Source organism: Alligator mississippiensis, chromosome 4 (assembly GCF_030867095.1).
Source record: "Alligator mississippiensis isolate rAllMis1 chromosome 4, rAllMis1, whole genome shotgun sequence".
Taxonomy (NCBI): Eukaryota; Metazoa; Chordata; order Crocodylia; family Alligatoridae; genus Alligator; species Alligator mississippiensis.
The window spans coordinates 182832926-182859940 of NC_081827.1; the positions used below are offsets into that span (position 1 = coordinate 182832926).

Here is a 27015-nt window from a genome sequence, read left to right on the forward strand (position 1 = left end):
GTATAATCCACTGACCAAGCCTATGTTTTGTTTCTCTCCAGGGGCTATTCTGTGGAGTGTATAACAATACTTGTTATATATAACCAGTTGTGTTCCTTTATACTTCTGGGGTTGGAAAGTATCTCAGCTGTGCCTCTGAAGGTGGTAAGTACAGATTCTGGTGATGAGATGCATAGGGAAGCAGAACTATAATTTCCTCTGCAGTAAGTGTGTGACTGCACGAAAATATAAAGACGAGCAAGACTTCCTATTATTTTTAAATGAAAACTGCAAGATGATAAATAATGACCTGAGATTTAAAGATGAACTGAATTACTTTTTAGCTGCTATACCCTAAGGGAAGGGTGGAATGTTTCTCTTTAGCAGGGAATGACATCACTCTCACATAAAACAGTCTTGGGAACGACACTTCTGACATTTCTTGCTGATTTAAGGTTAGATCATGTCTTTATGTACAGTCTTGATAAGGACCAGCAGGTTGTTGTACTTACAAATAGTTCTTTGTTTTCCCTTTTTCTTGGGTTTCAATGTGAATTAGTTTTCAGTACATGTCAGTTTTTAGTATATGTCAGGCCTGTTCCTGCTCACATTGTGTGTGAACAGAGTTTTACACGATCCCTGACTAAATTACTCACTGCATGTGGATCCTTCTCTGTGCTTGCCCACAATGCCATTGACATCTGTAGGGCTCAGCTTGCTGCCACTTTCTCGTAGAATGTCACCTGTTAAGGCCAAGTTCATACCTATGTGGTGCCTAGTACCTATCTGGTGCTATCCAAATAATACTTACAGTTTCTTATGATCAGCAAGTTGACTATTTCTGTTTATGGAAATATGTTAATAGAATTTTTCCCCCCAGAAATGTCACTTGGGTGGTCCCAGCAGAGCTGAACGTTTATAGGCATTTCTGAGTAATTATCAGAGCTTCCCTCCCGGGCCCTCCTCACTGTTAACATTCTCTGCAACATTTGAAAGTGATGCAGATTGGGAGGGGATCAGAAACGTCTGCTGTTAAGAAAAAAGTTGTTGTGTTGCTGTTGTTAATTTGATCTGTTTTAAGGACAGGAGCTAAAAGGTTTCGTCTTTGGAAAATCAAGTTTTTATTAGTATTTGCCTGAGCAAGGATTGAGTAAAAATGCAGCAAATTTGGGGCAGAGACCTCAGGATTGGGCTAGTTTTCAATGAAACATTACTTTGTTGTCGTGTAGTATATCTCAAAATTTTTCTGAAGTCTTTTAATTATGTGCAGCCAAACAGTCTGGTTACAATATTTAGCCTGTTTCTGTGTGTGCTGCCTTGAAGGGCTTACCGTTGTGAGGAAGGGTGCTATTGTGGTTTAGTTCAGTGCATTAAAACATCTAGATAGGATTCTGTGTTCACTGATAGATTTGGTCTGTGTTCTTGGGCATGTCACTTTGTGCATCAGTTTTTCATGTCACCCTGACATCTGTAGTGATAAATTAATTCAGGTCAGTGATGGAAGCAATAAAGTGGAATAGAATGACTGTGTCAATGAGATTCAGCAAACCTATACATTAAATGAAAATAAGAAATATATGTGCAGTTATTTACTGTACGTAAGCACAAAGCCCTATTTAACACCAGTATTTCACCTTTAATGTTAGATCTGCATTCACCTACTTTATTGATATGTGGTAACAGCTGACTGGAAGTAAAACTGAGCAACCAATTCTTAAGGGAAAAAAATATTAGGCAAATGTGCCTCTCTTTTTAGTTAATTAAAATATCTGTCCCTTGTTATATACAATTTTCAGATGTATTTCCTTGAAATGTTTTATCTGAAAAAATGTCAGCTCCCAAATTCTTGGTATTTCCTGGAGTGTTTAATAATCACAATTTTGTATTTGGATTCTGTGATTGATCAGTTAAATTATACAGCATTGTTCTGTTGTGTGAATGGGTGAAGAAACTTTAGAAACACTGTATCTGTGTGAATCACATCTTGTTCTTGATTAAATAAATCTTTGTTATATGCCCAAATTTGCTTCCCACAAACATTTATGCTCATTAATTTTCAGTTGCCCCCCAAAATGAATGTAAGGTGCATGTAGCTGTGTACTTGTAATTATTTATTTTCTTTACTTGCATACCATGAGTTACAGGAGAGGTATAAGGCAGACACGGTTCTTTTACTAGACCAACTCAAATAGTTGGAAAAACCTGTTGTCTTATAAACAAAGAAAGCTTTGACCCATCTTTGATTCAACTTGAGTGCATCACTTGGAAATAAGGGGGCATGCTTATTTCTTTGTAATACTAAAGAGAAGGTCACATTAGCTAAGGTAACTGTAGATGGCAGTCCCAGCAGAGGACAGGACTGCAGCTATTTGACAAGGCATGTAAGCAAGTGCTTAACTTTAGTAAGTCCCACTGAAGTCATGTGCTTAGCTGTTTGACAAAATCATGGCCGAGATGGCTACAGAGAATGAAGTAATACTTTACTCTTAAGGATGTTTCTTAGCATGAAAGTTGAGGCAGTAGAGTAGGAGTGTCTGAAGCTTGATTTAGGTATGTAGCATTGAAAATTTGGACCATATTGTCTTTCAAAGAGATCACTGCAAATATTTTTGTTTGCCTTTGTCCGACTCCTCAGAACCCCCGGAAAAAGTCACTTCTCGCTTCCCTGAGATTTGGAATCCATTTAATCGAATCTTGAACAGAGTGTCTTTAACAAAGCTGCTATGTATGGGAGGGCAAATGTGCATTCAATGTCGCACAGGTCACGAGAACTCTGAAACCGGACACCCACTGTGAAAATATTCTATTCAAAGCATTTTTGTGTGACATATGTTAAATTCACCTTCCTGAATGGTATTCTTGACTTTGCCAGTACCAGAAACCCAGATGGAGATGTCATTGACTTTTTGAGAAAATAAAGACTTTTAATTGGCTTGATCTCTTTTATTCCACACAACTGTGCTCATAGTAAAATAAACATTTCAGTTGACAGTTTTAAAACCTCCTAGGCAAATAACGCATCTGATGCATGCACATACTCTCTGTCCACTATGTTGAAATGGTTCTCTCCAAAGCCTATTTAGATGGAATGATTGTATTTATTTTTTTACTTAGCTTTAAACATCCCAGAATTCTTTTTATCACAAGAAAATATCCTTTCCTATCTCTTTCAAGCATGCCATTCTATTTCGCTGTTTCCAAGATGTTCTCACAAGCTTATCTTTTTTTCTTGGCTTTTGCAAAAGATGAATTGGTACTTCCAGCACTGAGGCTGAGATTCAGAGACTGCCTTCAGTACAGACCTCCATTTAATCAATCCAAAAATAATCTCTCTTAGGCACCTGGGTCTCTCAGTGTTTCAGTCCAGATGCTCTTAAATTAATTTGGGATGTCGTTAATCTAGCACAGAAAGGGTGCAAGAAAAAAAGGTCACTTTTGATAATTAATCCCTATGTTTCAAGTTCCACAGTGATTGTTCCTTCAAGCAACAACTGTAAAAATGATTCCTTTCTAAGCATGTTATTTATGACCTGGAAATTGGAATGGCCTACAGGGGCAACAGGTCTCAGAACTTCTAAACGCAGGGAAGGTAAAGTAACTTGTGGTATGGTCTATCATTTATTATTATGGTGGTAAGGTACATGGGAAAACAGAGTAGCCTAGCAATGCTGGCAAGTGCATTCTTTCCCATCCATGCTGCTTTTGTGTAACAAAAATTCAGCTCATGCTCTTTAATTAGGTAGGACCACACTGTTACTTTTAAAAAGGCTTCTAGCACCACAGTGGTCTGACACTGAAAAAATTTGCAACACCTCTATGTCAGCACATCAGCTTCAGAAATACCCTGTTTTTTCCACAGATGATTAAAACAGGCTCATTGGCAAAAAAGCACAAATGACTTCACCCTTCCAAGCACACATGGCCAGATTCTATTCCAATTATTAGGCATGTAAGTTGACTTAGGTAGCTAAGTGTGATCCTGTTCTGCCGTTCTCAAGTCCCTGGCAGGTTTGGTGGGTTCTTCTGTTCTTCAGTGCTTTTTTGTGACTCAAGTCTTAAGGGAAAGTTGATGGTGTGTTACAAAAGTAAATACATTAATGGATTTTCAGGGACTCAAACACAGTAAAATAGAATCACACTGGTCCATTTTCGTGCCAAATAGATGGAAGAGAATCTGGCCCACAATGTTCCCACAGGCCCTGGCAGATGTTACATTTAAAGTGTGATTAATGCATTAATGGAACAGTACATTGTAACACACTACACGTTCAAGCAGTTTATTGCCCGATAATGAGCTGCAAAAATGGTGATCCAGCCTCAGAGATGTTACTTGCTAAATGCAGAATATCTTTGCAGCTCATCTGTAATTTGTGTGTGTAACGTGTTACCCATGATAGCGTTTGGCTAAGTCCTCTTTCCCCATCCTCCTACTCTGTGACTCATGCAGAACTCTGCTGCCCCAGGGGCCTCAGCAGGAGATGTCATGATTCACCTCCCCTCTTCCCTTTCCCTAATGGGCCTTCATGGCTGCTTCTTTAAGGAGCTGTTTAGCATCTCTTCCCTGTGAGAGCCAGGATGTGAACAAGCACTCAGCATGACACACTTTACTTGCACAAGATAGGAATTTGTTGGGGAGAGAGGAAAAGCACATACACAAAGGCACTTCATAAAATGTCCCTTGAGACTTCAGTCCCCCAGCCCTTTGCATGGGTCTCTCCTGCTCTACTCAAGGGTCAGGGGAGTAGCTCTTTCACCTGCACCAAGGGGGAGCTCAGCTGGTGAGCTCATTGCTCATTTCTCATAAGCAGTGCAGATGAAGACAGGGAGCATGTAAGGGTTGGGGGTGAGAAGAGACAGACCTTGCCTGCAGCTCTCTTGCTCCCCTTACTGGTGAATGCTTGCAGAGTGGGGCTGTGTGTAGACGAAATGAGAGGCATGTGTATATGACACTTTAAAGTGGGCTAAATGCTTTTGCACCGTTTTAATGGTGTTAGTGTTTGTACGCCTCGGCAGCATATTGTGCATTAATTACAGCTACTGTAGCAAATTCAGTGGTATAATGCACCTTAAATGACTTGGGGCACAGCAAACTAAAACTCCCCCAAGGAGCCCCTACAGTCACAGAGTGAAGCACCGGGCTCTGTGCAGCTCAGGGACTCTTCAGAAAGCCCGTGCAGGCAGCCTGGCAGCAGCCCGGGAAGGCAGGCTCTGCCCAAGAAAAGCAGCAAGCCTGATCTTTTTTTTCCCCCCCCTTGGAGCCTGCCTGCCTGCCTGAGCTGCATGGAAGCCTGGTGCTTCTCTCAGCAGCTGTGGTGCCCCCTGGGACTGCTGGAGCCAGGTGCCTGCATGCGGGTGCTGCCTTGTGGGGGGCTGCCACTGCTGTGGAGGGAAGTACCAGCCACCTGCCGTAGCCCAAGGACTGCTCCGCTTGCCAGCAGCTTGCCCTCCCCTCCCTGCTGCTGGAGAGGCAGGTAAGTATGTGCGGGTGTGTGCAAAACATGGGGATTTAAAGGGCCCTAAATTGAAGCAGTGTTTTTAAAAACCTACCATTTCAATTTAGGGCCCCCATTTTGTCTACATATGCCTTAAGTTCTCAGCATGCATTTTTCCCTTTCTGGATACCTTGTTCTATAAATCAGGGCTGTTCAATGTATTTGGCCCTGTGGGCTGGATATAGACTACAAGGCTTCCCATGGACCAGATGTCCCACCTTTAATACCAAGGTGGCAACTTGTCAGGGTGGCTGCCAGAGCCACTGTGTTGGCACATCTCTGGAACTCAGGAGGTGAATGCTACCACTTCTCACCTTCAAACTTTTACCCTACTGCTGTGCTGATTTGAGTCACTAGTGGCCACTGAAGACTACAGAGGGCAAGGGGATGTGGGGGTGAGTGGTGATGTTCAGGCCCTGGGTTCTGGAGCTGCACTAACAAGTCAAACAAGGCACAATTTAGCCCCTTGCAGTGTGCCAGTTGGACAGCCCTGATATAAACAATACAGCATAAAGCATAATAAAAAAGTGTTCATTTTCAGATGAATTTTTAAGTGACATTAAATTCTATGAAACAGAGACTTTGCTTATATTCAAAGTTACCCAAAAGATGAGAGTTTAAATCCCTTTAGTTAAACTGGTGCAATTCTCTGTGTGGACAACATAAAACCAATTGAAATCTGGCACTTTAGCTGAGGCCACCAAACCTAAGATAGGTTTAAATAGATAAAGATTTTTCCAAGCAGGAAACAAAGGACAACAACATTCCAACTCTGCTATATCAGGGTGTCCAGACTGTGGAATAAGCTGTGCAATCATCTACCCTGGAAATCTTCAAGAGGAGACTAGACAGTCACCTTGCTGGGTGACCTGACCCCCAGTTATCTTTCCTGCTTGGTGCAGGGGGCTGGACCCGATGATCTTCCAAGGTCCCTTCCAGCCTTACGATCTATGAATCTATATAGGACTTCTCCTAGTTCTCCTGGAACTCAGGCCAGTAACTTGTGTCACGAATCTTACTTAAATCAGCACCAGCATGAGTGTAGATGAGGCACAAAAGAAGAACTTACTCGACTTTCTCTTTGCTTAATTATGGAACTGTGAAATCAAAGTAAATCAAATGCCCCTGGTAGCTGCATGACATCTTTATTTCTGTTGGCAAGAGAAGCAGTATACACAGCAACATTGCAGTCTCTTAGCTCGTTAAAAATATCTCAATAAATAAAACAAATAAGCAACATGTACACTGGAACAGAAAATGAAAAAATAAAAAGGGGGTTTAGCTGTAGCAAATCATGGAGCAATAAGGAAGAGGCAATGGGAATGTGAAGAGCAGACTCTGTAATCCAGGCTTTACTTGAAATAAATCATGCAAGGTTTGAGAAGACAATTTTCTTTATCTTTCTGAGAGCCTTGGTCCAGTTTTGCTGTTACTGTACAAGAAATCAGTTTTGAATTTAAAAAATATACATTTAAAAAAAGAATACAGCAAAGGGAAAATAAAATCCAAATCCAAAGATTTCTCATAAGTGTATTCCTGAATGAAGGTTTTTCAGAAAAAAAATAATTAAAAAACCCACACACACACACACACACACACACACGCATGCATGCATGCACACAAAAACTCAACAACAATAAACAATCATGAACATTGCTTCTCTTCTCTTTTCTCTTTTGGTCAGTCTTTTGGGGAGAGATGTTGCAAAGTTTCAGACCGTTTGCTTTGGTGCTGTTTTTCTGCTCAGTCTAAGTGCTCTGCAGGAGTTCAGAGCTAGGGAGGTCAAGAGGGGTCTTTTGGACCAGTTTACTTGAGGTTGTTAAGGTTTCAGAAGCTACAAAGTTGGATACATCCCAATTCCACTTCAGTCTCAGACACTGGACAGTCTAGGGAAAAAAGAAGAAAAATAAATACAGTTAGCACTGGACATCTTCCCACATGGATTTCTACGATAACCTTTTCCCTTTACAAATCAATGTCACAATTCATGAAGGTGCCTTGTCATATGCTTAAATCTGTTCTTGTTCAGGACAGACCTTCGATATATGCTTGAGTCTCACTGACTTTACTGAATTAACATACGTATTCAGCCCTCACCTCTAGGTATTAACAGTCTACACATTTAGGCCTCCACACATTTTAAAATCTGGACCTCCCATTTTTATTTAGGATTAAGGTTAAGCATGTAATCGAGTGCTATTATGAATAGGGATACTTTTTTGAGTCAAGGAGGAAACCCTTAGTACACACTGAGGCATGGAAAAGCTTTACTATGACAGAGACTTCACTATGATGTTGAGTTAATTCCAGAGGAATTAACTGATCATAATTATCAGTTCCTCTGCCTTGTTGCTAAGTGACTGGTAGCACATAAGCCTGCTTGCCTCTAGCAAACACCTATCCCAGGATGTTTACGGAGAGAGGACATCTGAACAGGTGTAACTTACACAAGTAGAGTTTTGCTCCTGATTTTCTTTCAGCAGTTATTCTCCACTGGATTGGATGAAGGTTTCCCTGGTTTATGTCATTTGCTACTTTTTTTACACTAGTTGCAAGTGTTTTGTCTATTAAGGGCCCCTGTGTAACAACTCATGCTCAGGGAGGTAAGGAAGAGGCCTTCAGTGTCTGGTTAATTTATTTAGCAAGGCTACAAATGAGAGCGAACATGGGAGAAATATATGCAATAACAAGGAAGATGTCACTCAGATGTTTCTGTTTACTGTCTCTTACCCCCGCTAGCACAAGGAGGCACAGAGTCCAATTCAATGGCAGTACCTTTAAAACTGTTGAAAGCAAATCTATTGATATGATTGGCTAGTGGATCTCCCTGCAGAATAAACTTGAAAGCCATGAGTTTAGTGACATTACTGTGAATGATTAGAATATCTGGTTAGTCTCAGTTTGTAAGAATAAGTGACTGGGTAGTACATAACTAGGCTGCATTTTAAACTGGATGCCAAATTGCAAATTTTAGGGCAATTTGCCCTAAAACCATTTGCCTCTTGGGTTAGGAGGACACTTCCCATGCAACCTTATTATCATGTGGGTTTTGCACCTGGCTTTGAAATATCTAGTACTTGCCACAGTTGGAGACTGGATACATGTCTAGATAGAACTGGGCTCTGGTCCAGTCTGGCAGTCCTTCCTTTTAGCCCCATTTGTAAAACATGTTAGAAGCTATACTGGGTGGTGTTTACTGCCTAGTTCACCTGGAACCAGCATTTCCCTTTCTGACAGATTAGCACTATGTGCTGCCTGCCACAGTTGAATAACCCCATAGACTTCAGTGGGGAAAGGAAGCAGAGACTTTGCTTTGGACACTTGCCATGAGATTTATTTTGTATTGATGAATTTTGACCTACCACACAGATGCTTGTAACATTAGGTCCTAATGGGAGAGTAACATAGTACAGAATTTAATTTTATGAAATGGCATTCAGAAGTGCTTTTCATAATCAGAGGTTAGATCCTAGGTGGAGTCCACACCCACTCTGCTGTTGGATTTTGCATTAAAGGCCCATTAAGCTGACCATAGGAAGACCATTTCACTGAGGCGTGTTTTCTGGTGGCAGAGAGGGCATGGTCAGGGGATTGAAACACAGGTGGATTTCCCTATTTTGCAATAATCATCCAATGTTGTATCAGCCTCTTGATACTTCAGAGTGGGTCTATCCAACTTCTAAGTGGCCAAGGGCTGCACACCATATGGGCCACGTCAGTGAGGTCTACATGCCATACAGGCCATACCAACGTAGGCCATAGGCCCCCTTGGTTGCATGCCATGTGGCAACCCATGACAGCACCATGCTCCTGTGTAGGTGGTCCACCCCTCCAATGCACTGCATGTTCCCCTGCACTGTTATATCATGTGCCCATGCAGGCCCCTCCACCCCCAATACTGTTGAACCACAGTTTGTGTGGCCCTAGCCTTACCTTCAGCTCCCCACACTGTGCTGTGCCACCCTGCTCCTGGGGTGGAGGCAGGAAGCAGAAGCCAGAGGACAGAAGGAGAGTCCAGAGGGAGAGGAGTGGCTGTTTGGGAGGTCAGGGGCCACAATTAACCTCTTACAGGCTAGGTGGCTAGCCCTGCTCCAGGCATGCAGCCAAACCATGATCAGGAGAATGCAAAAGGAACCTTTGCATTTTGTCTCTCTGCCTGTGCTATCTGCTCCCTGGCCTTGGCAGTGCAGTTACTATATCCTGAAAAGGACATTATTACTCTCAGCACACTAGGGCATTTCCTTGACTCTGGACAGAAGGGATTTCAGATCCATGTCACTGCTAAGAGCTTGTACATGTACTGCACTGCACAGAAATATTAGCATTAAGTGGGGCTGCATCAAAGTTTTATACTAAAATCTGAAAGCTAGGTGAAACTCACAGTTTGAGACACCAATGTGGGCCTGAAACTCCAAGCCACCCTGGAGGTAATGGACTCAGAACCAACATGCGTTTTGATCTGCATTAACTAATTTGGGGACTTTAACCACTGAAGTGCTCTCAATCCTGGCACAAGCCCAAGTTGGGGTGCAGAACCTGAGCCACAACCCTCTAGTCCAGAAGAAGATCTCTGGCACCTGAATGACAGTCACATCAACAGTTCTCCCAAGAAAAACACTCTCTCTCCAAGCTCTCAGTTTTAATCTTCAAAGGGAGTTTACAAAACACGTTTCACAGACAAGCCTATGAACTTCACTTCATCAGTGTACTAGCTAAAAAAAAAAACATGGACTAAATATAGACATTGGATTTATGACACATTATCACATGCCTAACATCTGACTCCCCGGGTAAACCCTCCACTTTTTACCAGCTATTCTAGTTCCTTCCCCGCGTCCACCCCGTCTCTCATCCATTGACTACAGCTACATTAATTCTCCTTTTCCCACCCCCTCCTACCTGTCTCTCACCTACTGACCACCTCAATTTACGTTTTAACTGATTGGCTTTCTTGCATATGTACTGGCCTATGGCTGCTTTACCACTCCATCCAGGAAGAGCACAGACCAACTGCAGATGCTTCCTCAGCCTGATGAAGGGTATTTGTACCCAAAAGCTTGCAAAGAAGACTTTTTCCAACTATTTGAGTTGGTCTAATAAAAGATATCTGATTTACCCAAAGAGCCTTGTCTGCCTATGTCTTTAGACCAGCACAGCCACAACCTACACCCCAGTCACATCAACATGCATCTGTTACGATTAACTTCCAGTACATCCAACTGAGCCCAACCCTTTAATGTACTCCAAACTTTTCCCAGAGGAAGAACTATCCAGTATCCTTTGTTCTGAAGAACAGACTCAATGATCTACTGTTTAATATAATTTCTATTTAAATCTATTTTAATTATATATTGAAAGTGAGTGTCATGTTATATACTGCAGTATAAAATCAGGCCATCTGTGCTTGTGTGCCAGTGTAAAGCATACAGAACTTGGCACATACATTCTTTCTCTCTCCTTTTTTTTGGCTAAATGGACTATAAAAGAAACAATTATTTTACTGTACAAAGGCAGAAGGCTTTTCCATTTCCCTTTGTGCTGATAGATGCAGATTTGGGGTGTTAAATTACAGACAGTGTTTGCCCTGCTCCTCTCTCCCCAGCACCCTGGTAAGACTCAGAGCATCAGAGACACTCTCTTAATCAAATAAAATGGGGAGATCTAATATTTTCTTCAGGCACTGCTGCCTATTCATGTTACACTTAGAGAAAAAGGCCCTTTTATTTCAATGAAAGTAGAGTTAGCTCAACACTGAGCCATTTAGAAAGCCTCATCCTAAGTGACTGTTCTTCCTGTATGATAAAGCTAAACACATGTTTTTTCCTTACCCTTGGATTCCAATAATCTGTATGCACCCTCACCACTGCCCTCCATTTAAAAAAATGCTTCTATTTCTTTGTAGCTGTGGGATGTACAGTTTGAGCCATCTCTAATTCTACATCATCACCCTATATCCATGAAAGCTGTGGAAGGGTCAAATCCACTAATGGGAGTAACACTCCCATTATGTAGTCTATGCAGTTCCAGGTCTTTGTGTTGTCTTCCTTGATCCTGGAGGGAGTGTGTGTGTGTGGGGGGGGAGGGGGGGAGTTGTCACTGGCTCTCTTTTGAAGCCCTGGGGATTTCTGTCCTCATTTTCCAGACTGTTCTTTTTTATCTGAGCCCCTCATAAGGAAGTGAATCAATATGCCCCCTTTAGTCAGTGGTCTTGATCTGTGTCACTGGAGAATGATACAATTGGTGACGGACAGGGAGGACAAGGCTGAACTCCTCAACGAGTTCTTTGCCTCAGTGTTCCTAAGCGAGGGGCACGACAAGTCTCTCACTGGGGTTGTAGAGAGGCAGCAGCAAGGCACCAGACTGCCATGCGTAGACCCTGAGATGGTGCAGAGTCACTTGGAGGAACTGGATGCCTTTAAGTTGGCAGGCCCGGATGAGCTCCATCCGAGGGTGCTGAAGGCACTGGCTGACGTCATTGCACAGCCACTGGCGGTAATATTTGAACACTTGTGGCGCGTGAGCCAGGTCCCGGAGGACTGGAAAAGGGCCAATGTGGTCCCCATTTTCAAGAAGGGGAGGAAGGAGGACCCAGGCAACTACAGGCCAGTCAGTCTCACCTCCATCCTAGGCAAAGTCTTCGAAAAAATTATCAAGGCTCACATTTGCGAGAGCCCGGCAGGACAAATTATGTTGAGGGGAAACCAGCACGGGTTCATAGCAGGTAGATCATGCCTGACTAATCTAGTCTCTTTTTATGACCAGGTTACAAAACGCCTGGACGCAGGCGTAGGGGTTGATGTCGTATACTTAGACCTCAGGAAGGCCTTCGATATGGTATCCCACACCATACTGGTAAACAAGTTAAGAGGCTGTGAATTGGATGTCTACACAGTCCGGTGGGTGGCGAATTGGCTAGAGGGCCACACCCAGAGAGTTGTAGTGGATGTGTCGGTATCGACCTGGAAGGGTGTGGGCAGTGGGGTCCCACAGGACTCGGTCCTTGGACTGATACTCTTCAATATCTTCATCAGCGACTTGAACGAGGGAGTGAAGTGTACTCTGTCCAAGTTTGCGGATGACACAAAACTGTGGGGAGAAGTGGACACGCCGGAGGGCAGGGAACAACTACAAGCAGACCTGGACAAGTTGGACGAATGGGCAGGAAACAACAGAATGCAATTCAACAAAGAGAAATGCAAAGTGCTGCACCTAGGGAGGAAAAATGTCCAGCATACCTAATGCCTAGGGAAGGACCTGCTTGGTGGAACAGAAGCAGAAAGGGATCTTGGAGTCCTAGTGGACTCCAAAATGAACATGAGTCGGCAGTGTGATGAAGCCATCAGAAAAGCTAATGGCACTTTATCGTGCATCAGCAGATGCATGACGAACAGATCCAAGGAGGTGATACTGCCCCCCTATCAGGCGCTGGTCAGACCGCAGTTGGAATACTGCGTGCAGTTTTGGACGCCACACTTCAAGAGGGATGTGGGTAACCTGGAGAGGGTCCGAGAAGGGCCACTCGTATGGTTAAGGGCTTGCAGGCTAAGCCCTATGAGGAGAGACTGGGGCACCTGGACCTCTTCAGCCTCTGCAAGAGAAGGTTGAGAGGCGACCTTGTGGCTGCCTATAAGTTCATCACGAGGGCACAGAAGGGAATTGGTGAGGTTTTATTCACCAAGGCGCCCCCGGGGGTTACAAGAAATAATGGCCACAGGCTAGCAGAGAGCAGATTTATACTGGACATTAGGAAGAACTTCTTCACAGTTCGAGTGGCCAAGGTCTGGAACGGGCTCCCAAGGGAGGTGGTGCTCTCCCCTACCCTGGGGGTCTTCAAGAGGAGGTTAGATAAGCATCTAGCTGGGGTCATCTAGACCCAGCACTCTTTCCTGCCTATGCAGGGGGTCGGACTCGATGATCTATTGAGGTCCCTTCCGACCCTAGCATCTATGAATCTATGAATCTATGAATAAGACACTCCTGAGGTCACTATGGACTGCATTCACTGTGTTCCTAACTTGCACCGTACTAAGAGGTGAAAGGATTGAAGCTATGGGTCCCATAAAAGTCTTTGTGTCCCCAGCCTTGAGTTGGTCTAATAAAAGATATCAGATTTACCCAACGAAACTTTTCTGCCTATGTCCTTAAAACAACATGGCTACAACCTAAACTTCGTGTCTCCAGTACCTTTTAACTGACAGATAGGTTCACTGTCTTTGGTTGCAGTACATGCTCTTCAGCCATGGCTCTGTCCACTGCTGGCATGGAGCCTTTAGACAACATCTCCCAGCCACCTCCCAGAGTCAGGTGCTGAACAGTTTAAAATTTACAAAGGCATGTTGAGCTCATATTGCTGAGACATGCCTGGGTTGCTGCAACACAACAGGGAGCTTGTGAATCTATGCACCCTGTTCTGATCAGGAAAAGAATAATGAACCTGCTGCTGCTCATTGGCTTAGCCTATGTATTCTCAGACTTGCACAGCAAGTGCTGTAACCCACCACTGCCCAGGGGACACCCCATATAATTTTTTAGCTTTTCATGACAGACACTCTATCTCCCCTTGGAGGGTTGACTCAGCTCATTTATCAAAAACGATACATAATTGTTTCCTCCCAGTAAGGAAAGCTTCCATTTAGCTTTTAATTTTTTTTAGTTATTAATTATCTAATTACAACCACATTCTGCAGAAGAGTTCAAGAGTTGAGTTGTTGCCTAGAACTACTTAGGAAAGCTTAAATGCATGGTGTGTGCTAACAGAAGTGGCTTGCATACATGTGTACCAATGGATACCAGACAAGGCTTTTCTACGCACAGGTATCACAACAATTATGCCAGGGGAAAAATGACAAAGCCAGAGGAAGGAGAAAGATGCTATCAGGTGGTTTTTTACTTGGGCAGGAGCAAGCATTAACCACTGCACTTAAATCCCTCTATGAAGCAAGAAAAAATGATAGAGATTAAAACAATTTGGGTTACTAATGGGTAAGAATTGGTGAGATAGTCTTTATGCCTGCTGCCCTGGTCTCATCTGAAAATCACACAAAACTCAGAGTAGATGTGAATTTTGTTGGAGGTTTTCAAGTATTTGATTGCCTTTTCTCCCATTTTCTAGCCAAATACTAGATGACTGCCTAGTCGTATAGTTCAGAGTAACAGAGGCAAGGATATAAACAAGGCACTGTGTTCTAGGGAGTTCCTTTAGTGCAGAAGCAGCGTGTAGGAACAGCATAGGCATCTGTACTCTTCAGCACAGTACCCTGGCATAGGAACATTGGAGATGTTCCTATGCCATCTGGTGTGGGCTACTGGATTTAGCAAGATAAAGATCTAGAGATTGCTCTAATTTACGCTGTGGAATTAAGCTGCCACCAAAGGCAAAACTAAATAGGCATAAAGCTAATGTAAAGTCATTGTTGTCTCTAGGCAGGCAAGATTCTTTGAGTAGATGTCATGTCTTTTATTAGACCAACTGAGTAGTTGGAAAAAAGTTCTTAGCAAGTTTTTGGGCACAGACTCCCTGTGCCAGAAGTAGGGTGATTGTGCCTGAAAGCTTGCTAAGACCTTTTTTCCAACTACTCAGTTGGTCTAATAAAAATTATCACATCTGCTCAAAGAACCTTGCCTGCCTATGTCCTTAGACCAACACGGCTACAACCAAGAGCCCAGCATTGTTGTCTCGAGGCATCTGTGCTGTGCCGCCTGAGAGCTAGCTTGAAAGGTGTGGATAAACTTTAGAAATGGAAGCAGACTGATCTCAGAGCTTAGGGCTTGTACCTAGCTTATGACTTGGCTGGAGCTGTCTGCCTCTTGGTTTGGTCCAGTTCCGACTTATTATTGTTTAATGCGTTACAGGCAGTTGAGCTTCAAGATATAGACTCAGAAATCCCAGAGGACTTTCGGTTGTTCTGTACTTCACAAGCCTGTAGTTTTGCCTGATCTCTGTTCCTGTCTTGTTTTCTGCTTCAAGTGCTGAGCCCCAAGTCCTGTCCTGGACTCTGCTTGTTTCTCAGCTCCAGTTCTGGTTCCTGCTTTTGTCCTGGTTCCAGTTGGTGACCTGGACTTTGTCCCCAGCCTTCTCTCCAGTTCTGTTTCCAATCTGGTCCTTTGAGGGGCCCTGTGAGGTACTTGCTGCCAAGGGAATGCCTGCTTTTGCAATGCTGTTTAGAAGCAGAGGGACATTGTGTCCTCTATCTTAGTCACTTGGGTCGGTGGGGGAAGGTGTTAAGGTTTCCCAAATCCTGACCAACAGCCTTCTCTGTTTCTTTAGTTGCCTGCTCAGACTTGTGAACATGTGAAGTGGGGGCAGGGAGGGAACGGTCTCTGTGGCATCACGCTGCATTGGTAAGATCTTGTTTTCAATGCTTAGGGTTTTCAGCAGCTCTTTTGGATTTGACTGGAAAAATAAGAATTTCACATGTGGTCTGTGGCACAGGGTATTTTGGCCTTTCTTCTACTGTGAGACTAACAAGCACAGCAAGACTTGCCTACGTGACAGCTGGTAGTGAGGTGGTGCCCAAGAGAACTGGATTTGGTTTCAGAGATCGTTTCTAGTGCTGAGTACCATACTGGGCTTTGAAAAGGGATGGCTTGGAGACTGACAGTGAGGAGACTATCTGTGCAAATGTAGCTGCTGCTATGCACTTAGCAATCATTTGCACATAGGTCCTGGTTTGGAGCTCATTAGCATGGATCCTGGTTCTCTCTGATTAAAAATATCCCCAATTTTCGAGTTAAAAAAAGTAACTCAAAATCCACATTTTCCCACAATTAAAATGAAATGCCACTAATACATAGATATATATATATATCTAGTGGTGTTTCATTCTGATAATGGAAAAATGTGGATTTTGGGTTACTTTTTTAACCCCACAAATGGGGATTTTTTAAAATCAGAGAAAACCAGGATCCCTGCTCATTAGTCTGGATGACATGGTTATTCCCTGCTCTTTTCATAATGTGCTGTGAGACTCGTGTTTTCATTGTGGAACAGGCTAGGGGCAAATCCACTTGGCCCTTTACTTGAGTTTTCTGCTATGGAGGTAGAACTCAGTCTTCTGGGCTAGGCCCATGGGGGAGCTGCTGTAAGAGGACTTCACAGCAAAGCCAAGCAGTGCTGAGTCTTGTATACCACCAAAAGTATACCAGTACTGCATTTACTATGGGCAGAGATGCAAACAGCTTAACTGAAGTCAGTGAAGATGTGACTTTATAACAGGATAGAACAAGGCTGGTAAATGAGAGAGTTATGTCAAACACTTAATTTTCATCTTGATTCTAGCCAGCCCTCATCACAGTAGTACCTGACCACCTCACAATCACTAGTTGACTTCACACTGGCCCCAAAAAAGTAGGGGAATATTTTTCTCAGTTCACAGATTGATCTGAGATCAGGGCAATTTAAGTAACTTGCTCAAAGTCATGCTGACAGTCTGTGAGTGAGCCAGAACTGGCTACAAGGCTCTTGAGTTCTGGCCTAGCATTGTTATCTACCAGCCAGTCCCTTTCTTATTTAGCACCATGAGTGATTGGAAATTTGAGCCAGTGTGAAAAGGTATATATGAATGAGGGAATTCAGCCCCCTAGGTAAAATTTAAAAAGTTGCTACTGATACAACTTCAGCCACTTGCATCCTGAAAACTGTGTTTTATATTCAAATGACACCTTCTCCACTTGTAAAGCCTGACTTTTATTTTCATCAACATTTAAAATGTGAAAATGTAGGAAAAATTATTTGAATCACCTAATGACTTTCTCTCCACCCACCTGTTTAAATGATGAGAGAAAGTGTTTTTTACAAGAGACATCTGGTCAGTATTAGCTACCTGCTAAATCAGTTTTTGATACCTTGAAATTTTCCTGGTGTTCTAATTGCAAAAAAAAAAGTTCAAAAAGAATATTTTCTTGGAGAGTCTGTATTCCTCTAAGTTTTCTGAGTTCTAAAGGTGAGAAAATGGTCCAACCTACAGATATCTTCTGGCCCTTTTTATGTCTTGACTTTAATGGTAGATTTTACTAGGTAAGGTGGTGATGCTTTGAGAAACAAAGATCAACACCTTAAGGAAGAAGGTACAATCAACTGCAATAGGCTGGTATATTAATTGTTGTCCCTTTGTCCAGAAGTACCTTTTGGGTTTCATGTTGTATAATTCTCTGTGTGGCACTAGCTACATATAAGAAAATAACTCAGAGAGAAATATATACATATAGGGAGATTGACGTTGACTAGATACTACTAGCGACAATTGCATTTTAGGAAGACAGGAACAAACTGCAACTAACAACAAGTATTTCTCCATGATCTATACCAGGGCTGTCCAACTTCTAAGCAGCTGGGGGTGGCATGCTGCATGCAGCCCCTCACTTCCCCTGGGCTGCTGTACGGTGTGTGGTCTTGGGTGCCCTAGCCCATGCTGTGCTGCACTTAACCCATCTCTTGGAAGGGGACAGGAAGCAGGAGGCAAGGGGAGCCTGGAGACTCCAGCTGCTACTGGAGCTAGAGTGAGACGGGGAGTGGTGGCCAGGGAGGAGTCTGGAGACTGTCAGTTGGACAGCCCTGATCTAGTCATTCAAGGTACTTATGAATAAGACCATCTCAAGTAGTGTGATTTGTGGGCTTCTGGTACAATTCACAGCACTTGGAAGGAAGAAGGAATGATGAAAGCGCTATGACAAGTGCTTCTTTTGTATTGTACAGTTCCAAACTCTGAGAATCTGGCCATCAGTCTTACAATCAGTTGGTGGGAGCTCAACTGTTTTGAAAATCTGGCCCTCATTGTAGATAGCTGGCCCCAACTTTTTTTTTTTGAGTGACTGATAACAGTAGTATGTTTTTATCTTCTGTGTACTGTACATTAGGGCTACAGCTGAAAGAGAAAGACTTTGCTAGTGAGATGCACTGATATTTTCTGACAACAGAGGAATGGTGAGATTCTGGTATCTTAGGTGCCATTTCAGTCTGTGGAGGGGAACGTTCTCTAGTGGCCTGGTACCTTAGTTTTGCTATAGGTGTTGGGTGGGTCGGGGGGGGGGAGGGCACTTTAATTACAGCAGCTCTTTAATTAAAGCAACACTTTAATTACAGGAGCTGCCCTAATTAAAGCACCTGCAGGGTCTCATGTATTTAGCATCCTGTGCTTCAAAATGGTAGCGGGGGCATTTGATGAGGTTTAGTTAAAGTGCCCCTGTTAGCATTTTGAAGCATGGGGGCACTGAATGCACAAGTTGCTGGGGCTGCTGGAGCATGCTTATTAGCACACTTTAGCAGACTCTATTAATTAGCTAATAAGCATGCATCAGAGCAGATGTCAGGCATGTGTGTAGGTGCCCTAAGTTCCATTCTAGAATATGGAATATACAGCTCGCATGTCTTTTTGAACATGGAACATGCGGCTTGTATGTCTGTTTGGTAGTCTTTGCTAATCACTGATTATCTGTGGAAGAGGCAGATGCCAACATTAAGGCAAATCAAGCAGAGTACATTTCAGAGAAGCATTCCCATGCACAGGCTTTCCCGAGATGCATATATTTACAGTGTTCTAACATTAGCACAGCTCTCACTACAATACTCTAGTAACTGTCATAGGGATTCGTACCATAGCAACTGTCATGCTGAATTCTTGCTTCTAACTTTAGGTGGTGTTAAATACTGGCACAAACTTAATGTGAATAAATGTCTGTTCCTGTAGCTAAAATGAATTCTCGTCACTCCAAAGGGAGACTGAGAAAAAGGCAAAAATGGAGAGTCTGTCATAGCATTGCCGCTGTAACTAACAATACTGTAGTTTTGATGCATGTGTAATAGTAGGAGAGCTGGTCAAATATGTAACTTTTTTGTTTTGTTTGAACATTTTAGTGAAATGTTTGATTCTTTCAGGGACAATTTTTGTTTAATATCAAAATTAACCTTTTATGTTCAAATCTTCAAAAAAGGTTGTGTAGAAAATAAAAAATAATGACTAAACTAGTATTTTGGCCAATTTGTTTATTGATTGAGAGGATGTTTCTGCTGGAAAAGAAGTTCAATGAAAAATTATGCCTTACAGTGTAATACCTTTGACTTTAATAGATTATAAAACAATTCCTATAGGTTTTTAGCATCATCTTGGAATTATAGGAGGCTCAAGTAATGAAAGCAAGAGTTATAATTGCCTGATATTATGTTCCAGATCAGGCTGGTGTGGGTGGGCTATAATTGGATGTGGAGCCAGGGTCACAGAGGAGACTGGGACTGTATGGGGAGACTGGGATGAACTGTTAGTGAAAAAGACTTGGACTGGCTTGGGAAAGAGACAAGGCAAGGAGTTTAAAGAGGACTAGAACTGAGATAGGAAAAGAGAGGACAGATTAGTCAGGGAGATGGGGCTTGGGATGAGAAAAGAAAGAGACATAGGATTGGCATGGGGACAGGCTAGAGGGGACCAGGGGGTCAGGCTTGAAAGGAAGAAAGGCTACACTCCCTTGGTTTTATAACAGGATCTCTCTTATCTGTGTTTCTGAGTATCTTCTATAGGATCCTATTTAATTCCTGTAGAATCCTACTGGCTTCATCCCCTATTAAATTATATTGAATTTTTCCATAGAGTTTTCCATGGTCTAACTTACCCTCTTGGGTTTCTGCTATTTGTTTACTTTTACCCCAGAGGGACTCTTCAAAGCCTACTAATACAGTCAGCTGGTGGTCGCCTTTGAGGAATTTCTCTACTCCCTTTTCTGAGTGCATTGCCTACATAGATTTCCTACGTTTTGCTGGCCCAGAGGAAACAATTAGACCCAGATCTCCTGTGTAACAGGGCACAGTAATAAAAATGGGCCTCAACTGAACACTATTTCAGCACAGCTTTTCACTAACAGTTATGCAGGAGTGCACTGCTTTTAAAAACCTTGGCCAGTCTGCTGCTGGATGGGGTTTACCAATTTCTTGTGAGCTTATTCATCCATCTGTCTTAGGGCTTAATAAGGCCATCAGCTACCATACTGTGATTGTGTCTTTTTCATAATAGCAATAGAAAAGTCCTCAGTTGACTTCATGGCACCTCTGGCACTTCTCCCATTTTGCGTGCCCAAGTATTGTGTATAGCGGAGACTTGTGGGAGTGGATAGGAATTAGGAGTTTGGGAATAGAAAAGGGATATGAGGTATTTGGATTCTCTAATGAATATGCTTTAATAAATTATTTGTTGGCATTTGCTGACTTTGAGGTTATAGTGCAGGTTGGGGATTCTTAGTTCATTTCCTGGTTCAACCACAGATCTCCTTTGTAGTCAAGTTACTCAGTGGTCCCAGTGCCTCCACAAAGTCAGGAACAGTAATAGGTATTTCCTTATTTCTCTTTCTGTGATTTGGTAAGTTTCATTAACTAATGTTCACAAAGAAGAAAGTATAAGAGTTGTTATGTTGTTATGATTTGTAAAATATATGAATACAGGGACACAACCATAGTAAAACTAGCAAGCAAACATAATAGGAGGAACCATTTAAAATGCTTTCGTCATGCTTATTATCTGGCAAGGTAGGTTGCAATGTTGCCTATGTAAATTTATGCTTCTCTGAACCAGTTACTTTTTAAAGTGCCCTGCCCTACATTCTGCCTTCTCAATGGGGTAGCTTGTGACAGTTTTTTTAAGCTATTTTTTTACTATCAATGTCTTAATACCTTTAAGTACATCATTGCAATCCGATTTCCCACATGTGGCTTTGCTGTGGGCAGTTTGGTAACAAGAAATTTTGCAGAGGTTCTCTAGTGCTTCCTAGATTGGATTAGGCTTGTTTTTGGTGGTAAACAAGTTTACATGTTTTTTTTCACAACTCTGTGAAAAGTGTAAAGGCAGAGTTCAGCCAGTTCAAAAGCCAGCAATTCAGGCATTAAGTATATGTAAAAGTACATGAAGAATAGTGTTGGTTAAAATGCTTTCTATTACGTATTTCAGAACATGCTCCATTCCTTTTAGATAAAAAATGTAGGGCCAGCTAGCCTGAGGAAAAGAGCTGTGCTGATCTGTACCAGCTGAGGATTTAGTCAGACCCAACAAAGGGCTTCCATGCCTAAAAAGGCACTTTGGCAGAATGAAGGCACTTATATCCAGATTCGTAATGCTAAACCCCCCATGCTCAGTTCTTGTATGCCCCTGGAAGTGCCTAACTCTGTAGACAGATTGAACTTTCTTCATGTGCCTGATGCTTTACATCTGTGCATGCCTGGAGCTGCTTCACTTTTTGCAAAGATGAACAGCTTGGTGCCTATCTCATGCACTCGGCTAAGGATCCAGAACCTAGGTGTTCCTCTGCCTAAGTCCTGTGAGGGGTTTGATCTGGGACAATCTCAGAGGATTCCTACTGAAAATGAAACTGGACACAAAGTGCATTGGAAGCCTTCTTTTAATACAAGAAGTTTGAGGCAATGCCTGTACTCACCCCTTCAGAACAGCCTCAAACCTCGTGGTTAGGGTGCTCTCTAGGGAGGTGGGAGATATAGATTTGAACCCCCTCAGGGTTAAAGAACTAAATCCAGTTTTCCTGTATCCTGAGTAAATGTTCTAGCCTCTAAGTGATTATATGAAAGAACCCCTTCTCCTCAGTCTGCCTTTTAGAAGAAGAATGCTCTCTGCTCCATATTTAAAAGGAAGGTTGTAAACACCCATCTTCAGGACAGGGTCATGGGCTTTGGGTGTAGCAGTCTAGCATGAAATGCCTTAGCCATGGAGATGGGTTGTCCTCTGCATTTTCTATGGGGCTGACAGTAGGTAGCTCCTCACTCAGAATGGCAGTTGCTCTTTCTGGGTCCCTTTTTGAGGGTCTGACCCTCCCCAAGGTCAGATCCAGGTAGGGGTGGAGTGCAGTTGCGTTGCCTTTTGTTGGAGTTCCTCATGTGCTGTGAGCTCAGAGCTCACCAGCTGGTTGAGGTGACATCTGGCTGGATCCCCTCCTTCCATGCACCTTCAACATCCAGGGGATGAGCACCACTGCTTTTTGCCCTTCCTCTTCCTTCTCCCCAGCACTTGCCCCTTGGGCTCTGGAATGGCTCTTTCCTTCTTTTCCTGCTGCTGAATTCAAGGGCAGGGGGAGCGAATGGCAGCACTGCTTACCCCTGGGCTCTGGAGCCATTGAAAAGCAAGGGCTCTGGCCAGATCCTCTGCTGCCCAGCTGGGGAGCTCAGGGCTCATGGTGCATGTGGAGCTTGGACAGGAGCTATACTTGGGATGCTGGTGAGCTCATTGAGCAAACTGGCATTCAGGATCACAGGGAGGGAGCTGCAGTCACCCCCTCTCCCTGTGTACAGCTCTTCACTGTGTGTGTCACAGCTGAAAGGCTGCATCCCCCATGCCATGGTCCTGGATTTGCCCATGCCCTCCCTATATCCATGATGAAGTGATTCGGAACTCCACTCCAGGGTCCAAACAGAAAAATGTTAGGCTTTGCCAGACTCTGCACTGGGGCACTTGTATTCCTCTTCCCCCCCCCCCTTTTTTTTTTAAATCTAGCATTAACCCTTAAGTGGTACCTAGTTTATTGAGATGACTTGTTTCATTAAGGTTCACACACAACCCCTGCTAACAAAGTCAACTGGAGAGCAGTTTCCCTCGGGAATCAGATGCAAAAGGAGTTTAGAAGATTGTGCAGTTTTACAATGGATTTGCTTCCTCCACGGTTATTTCTCTCAACTACCTTATCCACCAAAACAAAAGGAACCCCCTGTGCAGGGGCCTTAACTGAGAAACACATCTGCGGTAAAGGGCTAGATTGGTAGCAAACAAGCACAGGGTGGTGGATATTGCCCTGGGAAGGATTTGTGCCTCTTTCAGGGGGAAATGATAGTCAATGACTGGCTTTCATTAGCAAAACATGACAGTGTTCCCTCCCTCTAATGTAGATACCCTGCTTGGCACAGTGGCCTTGCCACAGTCTTGGCCAGTACCAGGGACTGAACCACATGCATCGAAGGCTAAATGTATGAGCTCTGCTGGCAGGCACCATAGCTGAGGGCAGTATTAAATCAGCATCCATTGTGGAGTAGGGATTTATACCATAAACTAATAAATGGGTTCAGGCTGCAGTGGCACCATTAGTCTCTTACTTGCTTGAGAAGCAAGTAGATATACGTTTACTCTTATGTACCTGAATTTGATAGGGGTAGCCTATGGGGCTAGGATTTGTTCTTGTTCCCCTTTACACTCCTGCACTTCAGGGAACAAGGTAACCTTTTTGCACGCAGCCTCACAAAGACACTGATCCGGCAAAGATCTTTGGATGCAAATTTGTGACCTAGGATTCTCCTTTTTCTTTCATTAGCCCTACAGCTTTTATTTTGCTTGTGGGAGTGGTTCCCTGGCCTCATGCTGCCTCAGTGACATCCCTGCATAGAAGGAGGAGCTGAGGCAGCAAACTGGGGGTGCCTCTGTTGTGTAATTCGTTTTCTTCACCAGCTGCTCACAACTGCAGCAGATGTTACTGATTTTGCAGCCATTGAGAAGTTTAAAGGCTTTTCCTCCCCCTTCTCCTTAATCTTGTGGAAGTCAAATGCTATGTGGGTCAGAGGCAGAAAAGCCCTGAGGACATCAGCGTAAGCAGTGAGGGAGGCTTTCTCATTCCAGCCAGCAGCAGCAATCTCACTAGGAGCAATGGAAATCTGAGTTTTTAACTTCGAGCATATTCCGAATGGATGTGGTTTCTGACCAAACACTCTTCATTGCCAAGCTGAGTTCAACTTAAAATAATATTAAAGTTCCTATTACATACATCAGAGATTGTATTCCTAACCAATCCCCAAGTGCTGCTGTCTCTGTGATCAGGACTTACAGAAGTCCACAGGTGCAGAAGATCTACAGTTCCACAGGTTCAGGCTATTCCGGAGGATTTTGCTGTCTTCAGCACAATCCAAGCCACAAATTGTTGGTTTTTCTGCACCACTTTTTAGTTTCCATTCCCAAAGTGTCTAATGCCTTTTAAATTACCCCACACCATTCATTTTAACAGTATGTTACCTTCAAAGCCTAACTTTAGACTAATTCTTGGGGTTTGGAACAGAGGGCTCTACAACTAAGGGTTCTCCTAGGTTTGTGAATGACAAAGCTGCCTGCTGACTGGGGGCAGTGGCATAATAGGAAAGTAACGTGAAAAATCTGTATGAATAGGAATGTATTTCACCCAGAAAAGAGCAAATTATGTTTCTCCATTTAAAATAAAACACATAAACAATCCCAAACATTAAAAAATAAATGGCAAGGAAAAAATAGCAAGTCACAAACCGAAGCACTAACCTCTCTACTGTACATTGCAAATCCATCAGTAAAAGAAAAATGGTGCCATGGGAGAAAAAACAGGAGAAAACCAAAGCAGGAATGTGCCTAGATTAGTTTTACTATTATCCCAGTAGCATCTACTTAGCTCATTTAAGATCGTGGCTCTGTTATGCTAGATTTCCTATGGGGTGTTGGGAGGCAGTCTTTCCTACCAGAAGAGCAGAGGCAGCAACATTGAATTTGTTTCTATCCCTAGGGTAGCAGCAGAGATCCCTGATATATACCCCAGCAGCTAGATGGAGTATTTGCTTGGATTGGTAGGTGGGTTGAGCTACTTCTCTCTTTTCCAGAGAAGAGTTCTGAGCTAGGATGGTATCGGCAGGGTCCGCTTCTCCAGTGGATCTTGCAGTTAATGCCTCAGGGCATGTGTAGACAAAACGGGGACCCTAAATTGAAGCGGTGGGTTTTAAAATACATCACTTCAATTTAGAGCTGATTAAACCCCCATGTTGTGCACACACCCCACTGACTTACCTGCCTTTCTGGCGGGGAGGGGAGGGGAGGGGAGGGTGAGCTGCCAGCAGACAGAGTGGTTCCTGGGCTGCGGGGGGAGGAGGGGTTGATGCTTCCTGCCTGCAGGCACCTGGCTTGGGCGGTCCTGGGAAGCACCACAGCTGTGGAGGGAAGCATCGGGCCCCCATGCAACTCAGTCAGGCAGGCAGGCAGGCTGGGGGGGAGGGGGCAGGGGAGAGATCAGGCTCGCCGCTTTTCTTGGGTGGAGCCTGCTTTCCCGGGGTGCTGCCAGGCTGCCTGCGGGCTTCCTGTAGAGCTGCACGGAGCCCGATGCTTTGCTCCGTGGCTATAGGGGCAGCAAACTAAAACTCCTCAAAAGAGTTTTAGTTTGCTATGCCCAAAGTCATTTAAGGTGCATTACATCAACAAATTTTTTACAACAGCTGGAATTAATGCGCAATACACCACTGAGGAATGCAAACACCGACACCATTAAAGTGGTGCAAAAGTATTTAGCCCACTTTAAATTGTTGTGCGCACACACCTCTTGTTTTGTGTACACATCAGTGAGCTAAATGGGGAAATTGTGTGCTCTGTGAGCTAGGTAACTAAAGGCTCACTTCAGATTCAGGCAGGCATAAATGCAGCCATTATGTTGGGTTCACATTTTCAGTTGTTAACTGTGAGGCCTAGAGACTTCATTTATTTAAAGAAAGCCCAGAGTCTGATGTAGTTATATGACCCCAAAAGTCTTCAAATCTAGGTTCAGCCTAGAAAGCCTGTCTGTACCTTAAACCATTTCTGCTCCTAAGTGTGACTGTAGACCAGTACGGAGGAAAGAGGAGGATAGGGACCTCCATCCTGTAGCAGTGTGGTGAAGAAGAGCATCACTGTGGAGGGACAGGAATAGATCTGGCAGAGGAAAGTGTTGGATCCAGTGTCTTCATTATGCGTATGATGAGATAGGACCAGTTGGTGTTATAAGACAAAAGTCCCACAAAGCTAACCTCACAGAACTAACATTCAGCTTGGTATGATCCAGACTGAGGATAGCTGGAGTCAAGGGCATGCGACTTGGACACATTCCCTAGCATCACAACAGACCTACAGCTCCTCTTCTGCTATTTGGGGACATGCTACAATGGCAAGCCCAACACACACCCCACTTTACCTCCAGCCAGAGGAGACTCCGATCTACCTATTCTTTGTTCTTACCCACATACTTACAGGGACTACTGGACATACAGCCCAAGTTTTAGACCCAGTGTCTAGACTGGCAAAAGGTTTAAACTCTGTGGAGCCTTTTTCTCTTTTATGAAGTTGCACAGGGCAGTCATACTGGAGCTCTAATGAATCAGGATGAGATGCTCTCTTCAGGAATACAGAGAAATACTTCAGTTCCCTACAAATACGTGGAACTTCCACCAATTCACGAATCACTATCACACTGACTCAGTGTATGTCACACATAGAGCTGGCCAGAACATTTTCATCTGACCAGTTTTAGATCAAGAAAAAATGTTTTAATTATGCCATGTATCTTCATAAATGTGATTTGATTTCAGTGCAAACTCCTAAGAAAAATCATTCTGAAATGGAGAAATTGTCATTTCAGAATTTTTTTGTTTAAAGAACCTTGAAATTTTATTTCAGAAATCCAAAATTGTTTAAATTTTTTAATTTTTATACAACTATCATTACCTATATGACATAAAATATTTTATTATTTGTGCCTGTTTAATTGCAACACAAAAAAGACACTTTGACCTAGAAAAGGAGATTTATGTTCACATTAG

At 43.3% G+C, this 27015-nt stretch overlaps 1 protein-coding gene across 1 annotated transcript in view; it reads right to left on the reverse strand.

Moving 5' to 3' along the window:
- Positions 1-6599: 6599 nt before the first annotated feature.
- TWIST2 (twist family bHLH transcription factor 2) overlaps positions 6600-27015 on the reverse strand; it is a 79688-nt gene continuing 59272 nt past the window's right edge. Inside the window, exon 2 of the mRNA XM_014594396.3 lies at positions 6600-7357. The gene's annotated coding sequence lies outside the window, so the exon portion shown is untranslated. The remainder of the gene's footprint in view (positions 7358-27015) is intronic.